Source organism: Bombyx mandarina, chromosome 24 (genome assembly GCF_030267445.1).
Source record: "Bombyx mandarina strain Sakado chromosome 24, ASM3026744v2".
In the NCBI taxonomy this organism is placed as follows: domain Eukaryota; kingdom Metazoa; phylum Arthropoda; class Insecta; order Lepidoptera; family Bombycidae; genus Bombyx; species Bombyx mandarina.
This window is the reverse complement of record NC_143230.1, coordinates 9,376,869-9,395,625: the sequence shown is the minus strand read 5'-3', so window position 1 is coordinate 9,395,625 and position 18,757 is coordinate 9,376,869.

The window sequence follows — 18,757 nt, the reverse complement described above, 5'->3', positions numbered from 1 at the left end:
CGAAAGCGTTAACGCGCTCAAAGTTGATCGACTGAAAGAAGTCGATCGCTAAAGCGAGATTGTCGGACGCGGTCGGAGGGCAAGTCGCGGGAGAGGGACGAGTCGCGGGGGCGGGACGAATCGCGGAGGAGGGAGTTGTAGCCGTGTTCGTGTACGGCAGCGGTTTCGCCCAGGCCGAGTCGCTGGGCATCGGCGCCGGAACGAACGCTGGCTTAGCCTGCGACACAGAGGGTGCCGAGGCTTTGATGTCTGGGCCGGAAGCTCGGAGGCGGTTTTGGCGGGCGACGCGGCGATTTATTTTCGGGGCTCGAGGGCATCCGCGGTAATTTGCGGGGTGACCCTGTGTTCGACACAGGACGCAGCTAGGCGGTTCCGTCGCGGTTTTTTGATCGCGAGTGCATAGGGCCGTGGCGTGATCGCCTAGACATTTGACGCATCGGGGGCGCGCGTGACAGTTACGGGAAGAGTGCCCGTACAATTGACAGTTATGGCACTGGCTAGGAGTGCCTTTTTTATGGGGGGCTTCGACAGCGATACCAGAGAGCCTACAGACGGTCTGTGTGTTAAAGATTTTCTTACCCTCAGGGGTAGGCTGGAGGGCGACTAGAACCATATTGTATGGCTCCCTACCGCGACCGGTGTGCATACGGTGTACAGAATTCACTGGCAGGCCTTGTTCTAACAGGTCGGCTTTTACGAGCTCTTCATCTAACTCTTTAGGGATCCCGCGTATTACAACGCGGAGTTCGCGCTCCTCCTGAAGCGTATAAGTGTGGAAGCTTATACGCTCCTTACGGAGGTAAGAGGTGAGGGCCCTATGGTCATCAGATGATTGCACCTTTATTTGGATGCCGTTCGCGAGGTTACGGGCATTCGTGAAATTTATATTTTTGGCCTTAAGGGCCAGGGAAACTCGATCCCAAGCTGCCTTCTCTTGAAGGATTACCGGGGGAGGGGTCTGGGTTTTGTTTTGTGCCACCGGACGCGGCGACGGACTGGCACGTGCTGGAGGCGCAACGGGAGTCTGGGGGCGGGGGCGCGACGCGTTCGCGGCTTTGCTAATTTTAGCGTCCGCGGCACGCTTCTTACCCTTTTGTACCAGGGTAAATCCATCCGTCGATGAGGCGGGGCCGAGGTCGACCTCCATCTCCGAGTCAGAGTCGGAGGACGAGGAGGCGGGCGCAGGTGACCTACGAGCAGGTGTTTTGGAGGGCGCGACGGAGGCCGCGGATGATCGCACAGCTGGAACGGTGGCCACGGCGGACGACGCAGCAGTTTTACTCGCCAGTATAGGCGACGCGGGAACGGCAGGCACGACGGAGGCTGCGGTGCTCGATGCAGAAGCTTTGCACGCAGGTACAGGCGACGCAGGAGCAGCTAGCTCGGCGGAGTCCATGAGAGGGCTTGCTGTGTGATCGGCCTTGAAGGCCAGAAACTCGGAAGTGAGCTTTGGGTAGCGAAGCCGGAGAAATTCCGCGAATACAGCGTGCATTATGGATACGTGCCCAGGTGGGGCTGCCCCGGGACTTTGAATACACTCGCCTTGCGGCGAGGCCCCAACTTCTCGGTACTGAGCGGTTCTATTGAACACAGGTGGCGATGCGGCGCGATTACTACAGGACAAAGAAAAAAACACAACAAAACAGGAATAACAAAAAGAAACAAAACAAATAAACACTTCCAGGAAAACAGTTTGTCGGCAGATGTACCACGAACACAGAAATAACAAAAAGAAACAAAACAAATAAAAACTTCCAGAAAAAACACTTGGTCGGCAGATGTACCACGAACACAGGCCGCGCGAACAATGGCCGGGCTAACAAAAGCCGGGCGAACAAAGGCCGGGCGATCGAGTGGTCGATGGGCACGTCCGCACGTGACGGGTGCCTCTATCGGAATCTTTCTTAAATATTGTGAATGGACTCGTTATAAGGCCCCATTTAAACTCCTTTCGGCTTTACGGGTAGTTTTGTAACACAGATAACAGAACATAAAATGAATATATTAGTAGGCAAGTATTTTAACGTTTATGACAAAGTTTGCTCATTTGAGTGATTATTAATGGCAACGTGGACAAAATTATTTTATTCTTTTTAGCCTTGTAGCTTTTCTCAATATTAAAGGCACAATGTGAGATATAATACTTAGTTTATATATAAATAGGCGTTGCTATATAATAATATAGGCGCTGTACATTATTGTTACAATCGTGTTTCCTAAATCGGCCTATCCTGAAGTCGCCTCGTCCCCGACACGTCCTGCTAATCGTCCTCTTAGTTATCCTGAATCAACCTCCGCGGTCAAGGAGTCGTCGTTTGCCCTGACCACTTCGGCATCTGACGGTTTTGGGACAGTCTTGATTGTCTTATGCTTCGTTATCTGAAATATACCTATACGTATATAACCACTGTATAGATGGTTTTACAGCTTACTGCGTACATTTTTATAAAATTTTATAAAAATTTGAGAGCGCTCATAGCCCTATTCCTCATTATTCTTTGAGCTGTGGAAACATGGTGCTGCTCGCTGTTTCTGTGAACAAATCAGACAGAGAGCGTCACCTCTGTCTAAGCTGGATGGAGGGATCACTAAATCACATGTCCACAAGAAAACAATTGGACAGAAGCATCACTCAATCAGATGTTCCCAAGAAAACAATTGAACAGAAACATCACTGAATCGCATGTCCCCAAGAAAACAATTGGACAGAAGCATCACTGAATCGCATGTCCCCAAGAAAACAATTGGACAGAAGCATCACTGAATCACGTGTCCACAAGAAAACAATTGGACAGAAGCATCACTCAATCACATGTCCCCAAGAAAACAATTGAACAGAAGTATCACTGAATCAGATGTCCCCAAGCAAACAATTGGACAGAAGCATCACTGAATTGCAGAGCTGTAGCAAACCGTATATATTCGTTACTGAGTAACTGGTACGCCGCGCCATCTAGTACCGAGTAACGAAACGTTACTCACGAATACTTTTCGTTACTCGCATGTTTCGTATCCTGGTCACATACGCTATTTCAATGACGTAATGTTACGCTGCGTTGATTGATGAACTTTTTTATTTAATTTTATGTTTAATTTCGTTCTAAGAAATAATTATTTTTTGTTAATTTAGTTTTGTTTAAAATATGATTTTATTATTATGTTTAATTTCATTCCAAGAACAAAAGAGTTTGTTGTCATTTTAATTGATACAAACTTTTTTATTTAATTTTATGTTTAATTTCAATCTAAGCAAAACTATTTTTATGTTGATTTATGGTTGAAATGTTGTTTAAATTTTATTGACAATAAATAATTTTGGACGCCTATTTGTAGCTTTTTCATTATAACATAAACATAAGTCTGGTTTAAACTATGGCAAAGTGAAAAATGCAGTTTGGCGATGCCGCACCTAGTACATAAGTCATAACTTATAATAAAATTATAGAAAGAACAATACGATTCGATTAACGATTTGTTTCTCTAGCTTAACATAGCATGTTATGAGTACTTATGAGGTATTAGGAGTAACGAGTACTGAATGTATAGTAACGAATACATACGGGTACGTTTTTGAAGTGAAAACTTCTTTAGAATCGTTGTGATTTCAAACCGGATGCAACGGAAAAAACGACAGGTAAGAGACAAAAATGTGTAGGATGAAGCCAGCAAAGAATGAGACAGAAATATACATACTATTTTTATTTTTTTTTATTGCTTAGATGGATGGACGAGCTCACAGCCCACCTGGTGTTAAGTGGTTACTGGAGCCCATAGACATCTACAACGTAAATGCGCCACCCACCTCGAGATATAAGTTCTAAGGTCTCAGTATAGTTACAACGGCTACCCCACCCTTCGAACCGAAACGCATTACTGCTTCACGGCGGAAATAGGCGGGGTGGTGGTACCTACCCGTGCGGACTCCCAAGAAGTCCTACCACCAGTGAAAACTATTTAATACAGCGCCATCTGTGAGATTTTTTAATACTAACGTGTGTATGAAAGCTCTTGTAGTGAATTTTAATTTAGGATTATACGTGAAATTAAAATATCAATTCACAGAGGGCGCTACCTTACAATTATTTACTAATGACAAAATTTTACATATACTTAAGACGTTTAGGATAATTGTATTTTAATTTTGGAAGGTTTCACTTCTACCACGTGTGAATTGCACACATTTTGTTTTTTTTTTTCGTTACTTTTACACCTCTACTGAATGGCATGTTCCCAATCAAACCGTTGGACAAAGGCATCACTGAATAGCACGCCCACACCATTGGTCTATAACTATGACTCGTACTTTAAGCTTTTCCGAGCATGACAACTTATAAGATCTGTAAGCGACAGGTGTGTTGTTCGTGACTAATGGAAACGCCACTAGTGACGGTAGTCGAGGCGGTACCCGAAATAAAGTAGTCCGAAAACTTTTTTATTCACTCAGTGAGCTGTTCGAGTCCGGTGCCTTGAAGTGGTATGCGGATCTGTAACGTTTCGTCAACAGACGCAGTATGAACAGCTCGTAAATCTAGTAAGATATTGTCTATCTTTGGTTCTTATGTATGTGATACCCTCATGGTTGAGGATGTCCGTGCGTGCCTATGATTATGGGGGCAGTCATGCTAGTTCCTCCATGTGATTCAGTGATGCCTCTGTTCAATGTTTTGATTGGGGACATGTGATTCAGTGATGCCTCTGTTCATTGTTTTGATTGGGGACATGTGATTCAGTGATGCCTCTGTTCATTGTTTTGATTGGGGACATGTGATTCAGTGATGCCTCTGTTCATTGTTTTGATTGGGGACATGTGATTCAGTGATGCCTCTGTTCAATGTTTTGATTGGGGACATGTGATTCAGTGATGCCTCTGTTCATTGTTTTGATTGGGGACATGTGATTCAGTGATGCCTCTGTTCATTGTTTTGATTGGGGACATGTGATTCAGTGATGTCTCTGTTCAATGTTTTGATTGGGGACATGTGATTCAGTGATGCCTCTGTTCATTGTTTTGATTGGGGACATGTGATTCAGTGATGTCTCTGTTCATTGTTTTGATTGGGGACATGTGATTTAGTGATGTCTCTGTTCATTGTTTTGATTGGGGACATGTGATTTAGTGATGCCTCTGTTCATTGTTTTAATTGGGGACATGTGATTCAGTGATGCCTCTGTTCATTGTTTTGATTGGGGACATGTGATTCAGTGATGTCTCTGTTCAATATTTTGATTGGGGACATGTGATTCAGTGATGTCTCTGTTCATTGTTTTGATTGGGGACATGTGATTTAGTGATGCCTCTGTTCATTGTTTTAATTGGGGACATGTGATTCAGTGATGCCTCTGTTCATTGTTTTGATTGGGGACATGTGATTCAGTGATGTCTCTGTTCAATGTTTTGATTGGGGACATGTGATTCAGTGATGCCTCTGTTCATTGTTTTGATTGGGGACATGTGATTCAGTGATGCCTCTGTTCATTGTTTTGATTGGGGACATGTGATTCAGCGATGCCCCTCTCCAATGAGGATGGCCAAGGTTTTGAGTTTTGAATGCGGTATTTATAGTCCTTGAAAAATCTAAAACCTTGAAGTTTTTTGTTGACGTTTTTTTTCTTCTTTTATTATTATTATTATTATTTTTTCTTACCTATGCTGATAGCCTTGAAAGGCTATTTCAGCTTCGCCCTAACGTTTGTAGGTGAGCTCACGGGGCTCAACCGGAGAGTTGCTAACACTGACCCTAGCAAGGGCAGTGCTTCGCAGAATCTACCACCGGATCGGAAACGCGACCCACTGAGAAGATCCGGCGAGAAACTCAGGGGGCAATACTTCTTTAGGCGCGTTATGAAAAATTGATAAGAGTGAAATTTTACAATGCGCGCGCACCGTGACACAAAATTAACAGAAATGAAGTTACTCACTAAAGAAAAAATGCTACCAACAAAACAGAAATGGAACCTCTGTTAGTGACGCATGTTGGCACGCACGCCGCCTCTGTTCACTGTGTATTTATATTTATAATATTTATCCACATGCTTTGAGTTTCTACATTTAAAACACGTTTTTTCATTTTGTTCTCATTATACAAGTGCGAATTTTATATGTGTGTCTGAATTATAATCAGAAGTGTGAATACTAATTAATATTACAAAATATTAGTGAAAAACTGTACTCATCAACCTTCTTAAGTGCTCCAATACAATTAAGGTTAACTATCCGTATGTATTATTTAGTAATATAAATGACAAAATTATTATTTAATATAATTCATACTAAATATTATTAAATTATTAATGTTAAATATTTATTATTAATTAATTAATATTTAAAAAAAGAGAAATAAATTTAATAAAAATAAAGTATGACTTCTTACGCGCGCACATAAGTACACGCACCCTTTTTTTTTATACGACCATAAATGAGGTAGTTATAGGCAATAAATGCGTTAGACACCGCGGCGAATAACGCGTGACGTCACTAGGTTCTACCTACTCACGCTCAGTCAGTTAGTCGACGGTAGATGCGCCACCGCGCGCCCTTGTTTACGTTTGGTATAATGGTAATGTTGCGTATAATATTATAACAATGTCGTATAAATGTTGTTTAGTGCCAAAATGCACAAACACGATTAAAAATACTCCAAATAAATAATTTTCCTCCAATTGAAAAAAAATAAAAATCGAAAACTAAGCCTACTACCTACGAGTAGTAAGTACACTTTCCCAATGGAAACACATCACAGCAAAACGAAATCCAAGCTTTAGCAATACTGAATTAGATTCAAGCTTCTCAGACTCAGACAATCACTCAAATATAAGTTCCTATACTTTTAGCGTTCGTGCCGATGATATTGAGTCAAATGACGTTGAATTTAAAAAAGCGATGGAATAAATTAAAAAAATTTTTTAATTGAAAATAGTGTAAGAAAAAATTATTTTATTGTAAAAAAGCATGGGGGGCTTTTCAGGATATTATTAAAATAACACTTCTACTCATATCTGTTCATAAAATATTTTTAACTATAGTCGGATTTTTTTATTAAACGAAGTCAACTGACGTTTACTGTGTTGTCAGTTTTTGATGAAATAAAAATAGTGTTGTAACAAAGTGAATGCATGAAAAAACTCCTGAATTAATGAAATTGCCTCGATTGTCTAGTGAATAGTTAGTGTGCCGAACTGCCGATATCGGGTACGGGGTTCGAATTTTAGCCGTGCTTTGTACATACCAACGAGTTTTCGACGAAATATTATGTTCCTATAGTATCTACCTGTACTAAATACAGAGTGTTTTAAACATTAAGGAAAACATTGCGAGGAAGCTTGTAAGACTGTCTTATTTTCAATCCATCATTATGTAGTTGAAACTATAGATGTATAAAATATAACAATTATAGCTAGGTAATGAAAATAAAAAATACTACTAGTAACATATATTGGAACACTTTAAGACAATTTTATTGTAAAATATAAATAATATTCTTTTATAGTTTGAAATGATTAACTCTTCACACTCATTGTTCATTCATGTGATTGAACAAGAACTGAACGTATCACTATTACTTTAAATATAGCAACATTATTTTACGAAGTGACATTAGCTACTGTCAGCTGGCTTCGTCTGATAAAAAATCCGACTATACTGACACCATGCACCCTACGCTCTTTTTAGAATAAAATCATTTTTTCTTACACTATTTTTAATTCATATTTACTAATATTTATTTTCTATTTTTTAGTTGGATTTTCTATAAAAGCGTAGTTTGTTATTTTTTTTTAAACTATTATTTAATTTTAATTTTTTAGCGGAATATAAATTTTTTAAATTTTTTTTAAATATTTAATTGTCATCGGTCCTTAATCAGTATACCAAAGGAGAAACCCGAAATCCAAACAAACTTGGGCCTGGCGTTACAGTCCTAGAATTTGGACATAAATTACAATACTTAAGAAGGTTTCATGAGTCCAATTTTCAGGTCTCCCAGCAATGGCCAAATTGGTAAAATCAGACAATGTTTAGGTTATGTTTATTGTTCGAGATATTTTAATAAAAACGATATTTTTGAGGCTGTTTCCTACTAAAGATGAGTATTTTTTTACGAAACCTGTTGCAGCAACAGGTTGCTTTGAAAATAAAAATGGAACCTGTTACGAGAAATCGCGCATTAGGTTGTTTACGAAAACGAACGAAAGCCAAAATTAAAAACAACGTAATGCAAAACGCGCTGCGCACGAAATGATTTTTTTTAGGGATTTTATGACCTGGTAACTAAGACCTTTACATCAGTGTTATTTTAATTTTAATGAAAACTTTTTTATATGAAAAACGATACTTATGCCTTTGTACATAATTTTCCTATTACTCTGTACTGTCTTGTTTTCTGTGTGTACATAAATAAATAAATAAATAAATAAAATAAACTTATATGATATTTTTTTTATATAAACTATAAATCATTACGTTTTTTTTATTGCTTAGATGTGTGGACGAGCTCACAGCCCACCTGGTGTTAAGTGGTTACTGGAGCCCAGACAGACATCTACAACGTAAATGCGCCACACACCTTGAGATATAGCTCTGAGGTCTAAGTATAGTTACAACGGCTGCCCCACCCTTCAAACCGAAACGCATTACTGCTTCATGGCAGAAATAGGCGGGGCGGTGGTACCTACCCGTGCGGACTCACAAGAGGTCCTACCACCAGTAAAATTATTAATGTAACTACACCATAGAAAAACTCAAAAGTACCAAATCGGGTTTTTCATGTTATATTTAAGATTGCCAGTTGAAAATATTTTGAATTGCCGCAGTTGCCGACATGATGTCGTGTCATACCTAAATGGCACAGTTATTTATTTCTTTTAATGATTTTTGTTAGTAGATTTTGGCGCTTTACGTTACGTTACTCAATGAGATTAAGTTTATATTCTGGCTAGCGAATCATGGCACAACTAAATAGCGGCAATCCAAAATATCTTCAGTTGGCAACATTAAAGATAACATAACATGATTTGATACATTTGTGTTTTTCTATGGCATATTCACATTAATATAAAAATGCAAATCTACCCTTTCATGCTATATTTAATGTTGTCAGTTGTAGATATTTTGAATTACCGCCATTGTAAGTAGTTGTGTCACGATCATAGACCTATATAGTAGGGACACGACATATTGTTCTATACGTACAATTGCTTATATAAATAGCACCCATTTTGAAGGCACACACATAAACATATATCTATCTCGTTCTTACTCAGCACTTTAACTCGCAGGAAAACAATATAACAGTATTTCAGTGCGTACATAAAATAAAACATGAATATACGTAAATGTCTCCGTCTCCGTCTAATGAGGCCGAAAATCCGCCATGCTTAGCGCGCCAAATGTCATTGCTACGTCAGTTCGGCCGTCTGTTTTGGGTTGTACATTATTTATTGACTTTGATATCGATTTAATATGATTGCTTAAATAAAATTTCTAATTTTATCAAGCTTAAAACATACAAAAATAATAATTAAAACATATTTTATAGGATCTCAAGAAGGTCGATGCCCCAAAACTATTATCTATATATATTTAAATTCATTATGGAGCCCTCATCCGAAACAGATTATACACTTAATAATATATTTGAATCCGAAATATCGGACACCATTTTTCGGTCGGAATCTATTCATCATGACACTAATCATAAATACCTCTTTAAAATATGTCATCAAAACATATTTAGACATTCTGTTTAGATATTTCGGGAAAAAGGCTACCGACAAAATCTCTTCGGAACTATTTAAATAAAATAGTTTTATTCCGCAGTGAGTAAAACACTATTTTAAATTCGTTAAATATTTATTAATTAAGTGATTTTAGAGAGGAAGTCACAAGGAATGACGTTTGTAATTTCATTAACGAATAAATGTTCTGTAGGTGTTTTTTTTTATCAGGCGGTCCCTTGATAAGTTTAAAATTTGAATCACTCTCAAGTAATATTTCACATAATATCTAAATCACATCATCTTTGCACATAACAATATACTTGATTCCTATTAAAGTATAAATTCTACAAATACATTCATACTCAACAATATTTAAAATAAAATAAGCCAAGAACGTTTATCGATAAAACCTACTAACATTAAAATCTTCTGGGCAGCACTAAACCGCCATGTTTTGTGGCCAGACGACGTCACAGTGGCACGAATTTTTTGTTGACGTTTCATTTCCATAGGTTTCCTACTTCAGTGGTCACGATTCGATGGCCATACTCTATTTACATTGATTAAAATACCTATAAAAACAGTCATTTATCCTAAAACAAAGGAGTATTAATTATTTTTAACACTCGATTTCCACTAAATCGATCCTATTTTAGCGATGCTCTAATTCTAATCCGCACGTTTGTGGAGCTAGTTACGTATATTGAAATAAGTGTTGCAGATGTTTACAAAGATTGTTTAAAACAAAAAAGAGAATCCAATTTATTTTCTACACTTGGCCATTGTCAATGAATCTAAGATTTCAATAGGTTAATCAAGCAAAACAGACGATTTTTTGGTACATATCCCATTCGCGTAACGCTTAGGCCCAGAATGGGGTTTCTCCTTTCGTGATAATCCGATGTTTTGAAGGGAGTCAAAATCGTGTTCAAAGATTCCGTTACATACTAACATAGGTACATACGTCTGAAACTAATAAAAGCGTATTAAAAACATCTTTAAGGAGCACATGCAAAAGGGTGCTATAATGCTGTCTGTAGAGAAACTAAATTATTCATAGGATTGGATTCATAGGATTTATTCATAGGACACTCCTGCTCATTCCTATTTTTGTGTAATGCACTTACAAAATTTCACGAGACTATCTCTGGATGAAGTTCTGGTAGGAACCTTAAGAAAGATACGTTGGTATGAACCAAACTCAATGCTTGCAGTTAATTTTGGCCTCTTTCCTAGTTAGGTTTCGAACTACATATTTCAATAAAGCTTAATCAAAAATTGCAGCATGTATGAAGCAACTAATTATTTTTCCATCACCAAATGATGTCAGACAAAACTTGCCCATTGCTTTCAGAAAGCGCTATTTTAAACTGATTGCAATACTTAATAGATTGTTTCGAAATTCAAATTGAGAAACCCAGCGATGCTACCCACCAAGCTCTAACGTGGTCCCAGTACAATAACTGCAATACCAGTAAGTACGGTCGGACGACCCGTCAGTAGGTAGTAGGTACAAGCGTCGAGCCACTGACTGAGCGACAAATGGGTTATCGTGACGTCACACTATTTCGCAGCGCACTGATTTTGCAGTCGCGGCTAGCTGATGCTTAAAGGCTTCGTCAAACAGAACGCGTAATTAGCGCGCGTCTAAGCGCTAAACTGACGCCGCGCTATGACGCCGAGATGTGTTGTACTACTATGGTAATATACTGTCAGACAGCCCTAACGCCGCGACAGAGCGTTGCGTATTTATAGCGCTGGGGCTCTGTTTGACGGTATGTTACCATAGTAGTGCAACACATATCGGCGTCATAGCGCGGCGTCAGTTTAGCGCTCTGACGCGCTAGTTACGCGTTCTGTTTGACGAAGCCTTAAAACCCAATATCTCAGAAAGTAATGGTCCGATTGCGATAATTCAAACACATATATCATTGGTATACAACTACGCACAAAGTGAAATTTTTTTCCGAATTCCATGGCCATCCTCATTGTCTATTTTGATAGTTTTTCTATTTATCATTCATAAATGTTTGCTACCTAAATACAAGGACGTCATTATTACTCAATAAATATTGCTGCAAAAAATATCCTAGCCAGCGAGCTTGTGTATTGAGTAAGGCAACGTTTTGAGCCATTTCTGTAAATTTGACGTTTGAAAAAGTAAGTGCTCGTTTAGGTTGTTTCGTTAAGCTAGGTCAGAGGTCAACATAAATATATATTTTTTTTAATAAAAAAAACGCATCTAATTATTCATAAGAAAAATATCTAAGTACTTATTCTTATATAAGTAGTTATTTTTACAACAAATTAGATAATAATTATATATATGGTAGATAATCACTGATTATTTAAGTAAAAAATGAAAACAATTAAACATTTACTTACAACAATGGGCTGAAAGATAGAAACTGTGCCCAATCCTCGTTAGTCGATTCAGAACAATTTTGAAATGTTTTTTTTTATTATAAAATAAATAATATTTGCGTATGAAGCTAATGATCCGCAGCTTCATATCCAAAGAGCTCGGTGGCTCGCGACCCGCAGGTTGTTGACCCCTGGGTTAGGTCTTTTAAAATTTTTGTCGCACCGCAAATTAGGTAGAACTGTAGATACATTCTACGTAGTTTACTCTATAATTTTACTGAAACAGGGTTTGCACATCAGTGAAAATAATAATTTTTTTTATTTTTTTGGGTTACGTTATACAGCGTTACTACGGTTCTTAAATATTGTGAATGGACTCATTCTAAGGCCCCATTTAAACTCCTTTCGGCTTTACGGGTAGTTTTGTAACACAGATAACAGAACATAAAATGAATATATTAGTAGGCAAGTATTTTAACGTTTATGACAAAGTTTGCTCATTTGAGTGATTATTAATGGCAACGTGGACAAAATTATTTTATTCTTTTTAGCCTTGTAGCTTTTCTCAATATTAAAGGCACAATGTGAGATATAATACTTAGTTTATATATAAATAGGCGTTGCTATATAATAATATAGGCGCTGTACATTATTGTTACAATCGTGTTTCCTAAATCGGCCTATCCTGAAGTCGCCTCGTCCCCGACACGTCCTGCTAATCGTCCTCTTAGTTATCCTGAATCAACCTCCGCGGTCAAGGAGTCGTCGTTTGCCCTGACCACTTCGGCATCTGACGGTTTTGGGACAGTCTTGATTGTCTTATGCTTCGTTATCTGAAATATACCTATGCGTATATAACCACTGTATAGATCGTTTTACAGCTTAATGCGTACATTTTTACAAATAAAAAAAAAAATCGGAGAGCTCTCATAACCGTGTTCCTCATTATTCTTGCTGATCCATGAGCTGCAGAAACGTGGTGCTCGCTGTTTCTATCAACAAATCAGACAGGGAGCATACCCTCTGTTAGAGCTGGACGGAGGCATCACTGAATCGTACGTCCCCAAACAAACCATTGAACAGAGGATCACTGAATCGCATGTCCACAAGAAAATTAATGGACAGAAGCATCACTGAATCGTATGTCCCCAAACAAAACATTAAACAGAAGCATCACTGAATCACATGTCCACAAGAAAATAATTGGACAGAAGCATCACTGAATCGCATGTCCCCAAACAAAGCATTGAACAGAAGCATCACTGAATCACATGTCTCCAAGAAAACAATTGGACAGAAGCATCACTGACTAGCATGTCCCCAAGAAAACAATTGGACAGAAGCATCACTGAATCACATATCCACAAGAAAACAATTGGACAGAAGCATCACTGAATCCCATGTCCCCAAATAAATCATTGAACAGAGGGATCACTGAATCACATGTCCACAAGAAAACAATTGGACAGAAGCATCACTGAATCACATTTCCACAAGAAAACAATTGGACAGAAGCATGATTGAATCGCATGTCCCCAAGCAAACAATTGGACAAAAGCATCACTGAATCACATGTCCCCAATCAAACCATTGGACAGAGGCATCACTGAATCGCACGTCCACACCATTGGTCAATAACGATAACTGGTACTTTAAGCTTTTCCGAGCATGACAACTTATAAGATCTGTAAGCGACAGGTGTGTCGTTCGTGGCTAATGGAAATTTCGCCAGTAGTGACGGTAGTCGAGGCGGTACCCGAAATAAAGTAGTTCGAAAACTTTTTATCAACTCAGTGAGCTGTTCGAGTCCGGTGCCTTGAAGTGGAATGCGGATCTGTAACGTTTCGTCAACAGACGCAGTATGAACAGCTCGTAAATCTAGTAAGATATTGTCTATCTTTGGTTCTTATGTATGTGATACCCTCATGGTTGAGGATGTCCGTGCGTGCCTATGATTATGGGGCAGTCATGCTAGTTCCTCCATGTGATTCAGTGATGCCTCTGTTCAATGTTTGGTTGGGGACATGCGATTCAGTGATGCTTCTGTCCAATTGTTTTTTTGGGGACATGTGATTCAGTGATGCCTCTGTTCAATGTTTTGGTTGGGGATATGTGATTCAGTGATGCTTCTGTCCAATTGTTTTCTTGGGGACATGTGATTTTGTTATATCTCTGTCCAATTGTTTTCTTGGGAACATGCGATTCAGTGATGCTTCTGTCCAATTGTTTTCTTGGGGACATGTAATTCAGTGATGCTTCTATCCAATTGTTTTCTTGGGGACATGTAATCCAGTGGGGCTTCTGTTCAATGTTTTGATTGGGGACATGTAATTCAGTGATGCTTCTATCCAATTGTTTTCTTGGGGACATGTAATCCAGTGGGGCTTCTGTTCAATGTTTTGATTGGGGACATGTAATTCAGTGATGCTTCTATCCAATTGTTTTCTTGGGGACATGTAATCCAGTGGGGCTTCTGTTCAATGTTTTGATTGGGGACATGTGATTCAGTGATGCTTCTGTCCAATTGTTTTCTTGGACATGTGATTCAGCGATGCTTCTGTCCAATTGTTTTCTTGGGACATGTGATTCAGTGATGCTTCTGTTCAATGTTATGATTGGGGACATGTCATTGTGATTCAGTGATGTATCGTACTTATTGTATGTTGTGTCGTGTCGTATCGTGTCTTATTGTACTGTATTGAAATTTACGTGACCAACAGATTGATATGGTTCGTGTTGACAATATCCGCCTTCACCGGAGCCGTCTACTGCGCTCTAAGTCAGTACAACCGCTACAACTCCGAGCCCGTCGTGGTTTCCATGCAGAGAGACTACAGGAGCTGGTGGACTGCGTTTCCAGCCGTGACGGCCTGCTACCTTAGCAGGGTGCAGCCGGATAAAGCTCAACTGATAATAGAGAAGTGATTTTCAAGTTAAATTTGAAATTAATCAAGACAAGAGTTAAATGCGATGATAATTTGTAGCGGGTAGCTGTCATATAAGAGAACTAGCTTTTGCTCGCGACTTCGTCAGCGTGGAATAGTTACTTCGGCGTATATCTACACATAGCGTAAGCTCTCAAAAGGGAAAAAATACCCCGATTTTGAAACATTCTTTATTGGTGCTCCGCTTGGTCCTATTGGTCTTAGCGTGACCCAACAGGACCTACTATATAGCCTTCCTCAATAAATGAGCTATCTGACACTGAAATAATTTTTCAAATCGGACCAGTATGCAGTTCCTGAGATTAGCGCGTTCAAACAAACAAACTCTTCGGCTTTATAATATTAAAGTATAGATTATACTTAACAGTAATTATAACTTAATAATATAACTTAATAATAATACAAACCGTATTTTTTGTGAAATTTGCGTACTTACTTCATAGTTAAACCAACAAACACCCTTTACGGCGCGAAGCAGTAGGTAATTTGGTTCGGATCGAGTTTCCATTCAGTTATTTAGTGAAATTAAAAGACAATCTGATTTACTTCAATTGTTTTTTGAAGTGAAACTTCATTATGCGCGTTGACAGTAAAATTTAACTCGCGACAGATTAATCTGTCGATCCGATTACCTAAATTTAGGAAGAGCGAGAGTGAGAAAACAGGCAGAGCGTCTCGCGAAGCACTCGACTCTGGAGAGAGGGAAAGGACAAAGCCAGCTAGATCGTGTCTCTTAAACACAACATTCCTTATTACAAGTAGAGTTGGGCTGTGATGATTTTTCTGTATCAACGACTGCATGACAATGACAAAGAAATATCGATGACGGGAACAATGACAAAATCATCAATGATTTTTAATTGAGTATGATATGATCACGTCACTTCAATTGAGGCGTATAAAATCAAAGGCAGCTAAACTCCTTAATGTAGTAAAATGGATTAACTATGACGCCATCTTGTTTAGTTAGTTGGACACGCTTTAGTATTTTCATGTTATAACAAATACAGCTAATTCTCTAGCAAATACAGTTCAAAAATTTTATTTTTGCTCTGTACTCAAATATTAAAGAAGTTTTATCATTTAAAATTCAGATTATTAGTAATATTCTCATTATTTATAAATCTGCTTTAAAATAAAGAATATCGTAGCTATCCGAACAAAGTTATTTCTAACACTAAACTAAACTATTCATGTTGCTAACACTGGCCTTAGCAAGAACAGTACTTCGATGGATCGGGAGGATACGTAATGACGTGCTTAGGGCCGATTTTTGTAGTTTACCTAAATATTTGACAGACTTGTATTTAGCTACCTTTGATTTTATAGGCCTCAATGATGCGTGCTGAAATGATCGTGGATCGTGATGTGAAATTACTGGCAACGTCACAACCGAGACGCCTCGTCCGAATCACAGTTCGCGACTTCGCTTTCATTCAAGTAATGATTTAAGCGTTGATGATTTTGTCGTTGTCATTGCATGATGAAATGATTTTAAAATATCGATGATTTTTACATGTGATATGATGTCGGTCTCAATTCTGATTACAAGAGAAATTTGATTTAAGTATGAAAAATGAAGAAAGCCTCAATATCACACACCGCAAAAGAAGTTTCACTTCTTCCACGTGCACCAAGTTGCACGCACACTAATTTTTATTCCTACATAATCTTTTATCGCCTCAATGGCTATTCGAAGTTACAAGAGAAATTTGATTTAAGTATGGAAAATGAAGAAAGCCTCAATACTACACACCGCAAAAGAAGTTTCACTTCTTTCACGAGCACCATTTTTTTCCTACATAATCGTTTATCGCCTAAGGATGCTATTCCAACTACGCGCGGGCGTTTGCTAACACTAGCCCTAGCAAGAGCAGTGCTTCGTTGATTCTACCACCAAACCGAGATCGCGACCCACCGAGAAGATCCCGCAAGAAACTTAGTAGGTACTTCCAATTGCGCTTGTTGGTTATCGAGGTGGTTCAGCAATAATAAATCGAGGAAACAAGAAAAGGCTTAGGTATATTTTAACGAGAAATCACAATGAACAAATTGAACAGCGCGTTGCGTCCGTTAGGCCATTAGGCGATCACAGACAACACCAGACATTACAAGCATAGACAAACTATACTTCATTTGAGCGCGTCGCTAACAGCGCTTTTCTATTCTACTTTTATTTTATTTTTTTATTTATTAGGCTCACAATACACATCACAAGCTAAAAAGATACATAAAAAACGCAAGTAAAAAGAAAAAAATCTGGCTTGCAACATAAGTTATGTGCGCACGACAAAACAAGACATATAGTGCTGAATTTGTACAACAACGTTCCTTACAATTACGACAAAACAACACAATAACGAAAACTAATCTAACTTATAATGTAAGGGAAAAAATATATTCATAATATAATACACAAGCGTCCCTCTCCGGCTCCGCTCGGGTCTTTAACAAAAATTTCAAGGAAGTATATTTGACGTTGTTTTGTTTTTTAAAATAAAAGAACACTTATTGTGGCATAACTAAAATATAATAGTTAGACATTTGCTGTCCTGACACTTGTCAGGACAGCAAAAAGTTTTGTAAATTATAATGTTTTCTACAAAGTCGTAGTACCTACATTATTTTATTCTATCATCAATAGTTGTCGCAGGGCACGCGATATAAAGAATATTTTAGGTAATTTTTTTACACCTTGGGTTACTCAGTAAGGATCCCAAATTTATTTCAAAAAATATTATAGCCTATGTCACTCGGGAATAGTGTAGCTTCCAAACAGTGAAAGATTTTTTCAAATCGGTTCAGTAGTTTTGGAGCCTATTCAATACAAACAAACAAACAAACAAATCTTTCCTCTTTATAATATTATTATAGATTATAGATGTATATTGATTATAGATTATAGATTAAACAATTACATTAACCTACCTATTACTAACGTGGAGGATGCCCTTGAACATTTTTCTAAACGTAACTAACCTACAAGTAAAAATATCCAACTTACTCTAAAATACTCTTCTTTCATGATTAGGCACTGGAACGTGACAGAAGATTCAGACCCCGGAAAGTACCAATACTACTACGATTTCATTGAACTGGTGGCTGATGTGTCGTTTAGAGAAAATCTGCAGAATTTCTGGAAGTACCAGTCAGACGAGACCGTCAAGGAATTGGATCTGCTGCAACTAGCTTTCTTTGTTCACCCGGAGATTGAATTGAGCGTTGTTATATCCCAAAAACAGGTTGGTTTTTATGCTTTTCGTCAAAAAACAGCGAAACGTAGTCAACGTTACGAACTTAACTGGTGGTAGGACCTCTTGTGAGTCCGCACGGGTAGGTACCACTGTACTGCCGTGAAGCAGTAATGCGTTTCGGTTTGAAGGTCGTGGCAGCCGTTGTAACTATACTGAGACTTTAGAACTTATATCTCAAGGTGGGTGGCGCATTTACGTTGTACATGTCTAGAGGCTCCAGTAACCACTTAACACCAGGTGGGCTGTGAACTCGTACACCCAACTAAGCAATAAAAAAAAAACGTATTCCCCTCCACGGTGTTTTCCGAGCGCTATGACTTGTTCTTCTTCAAGCGAGGCTTGTGGAGAGTACTCAACGGTATGCAGTGGCTTGGCTCTGCTCCTGGCATTGCTGAAGTCCATGGGCGACGGTAACCACTCACCATCAGGTGGGCCGTATGCTCGTCTGCCTACAAGGGCAAAAAAAATGTAGCAATCGTG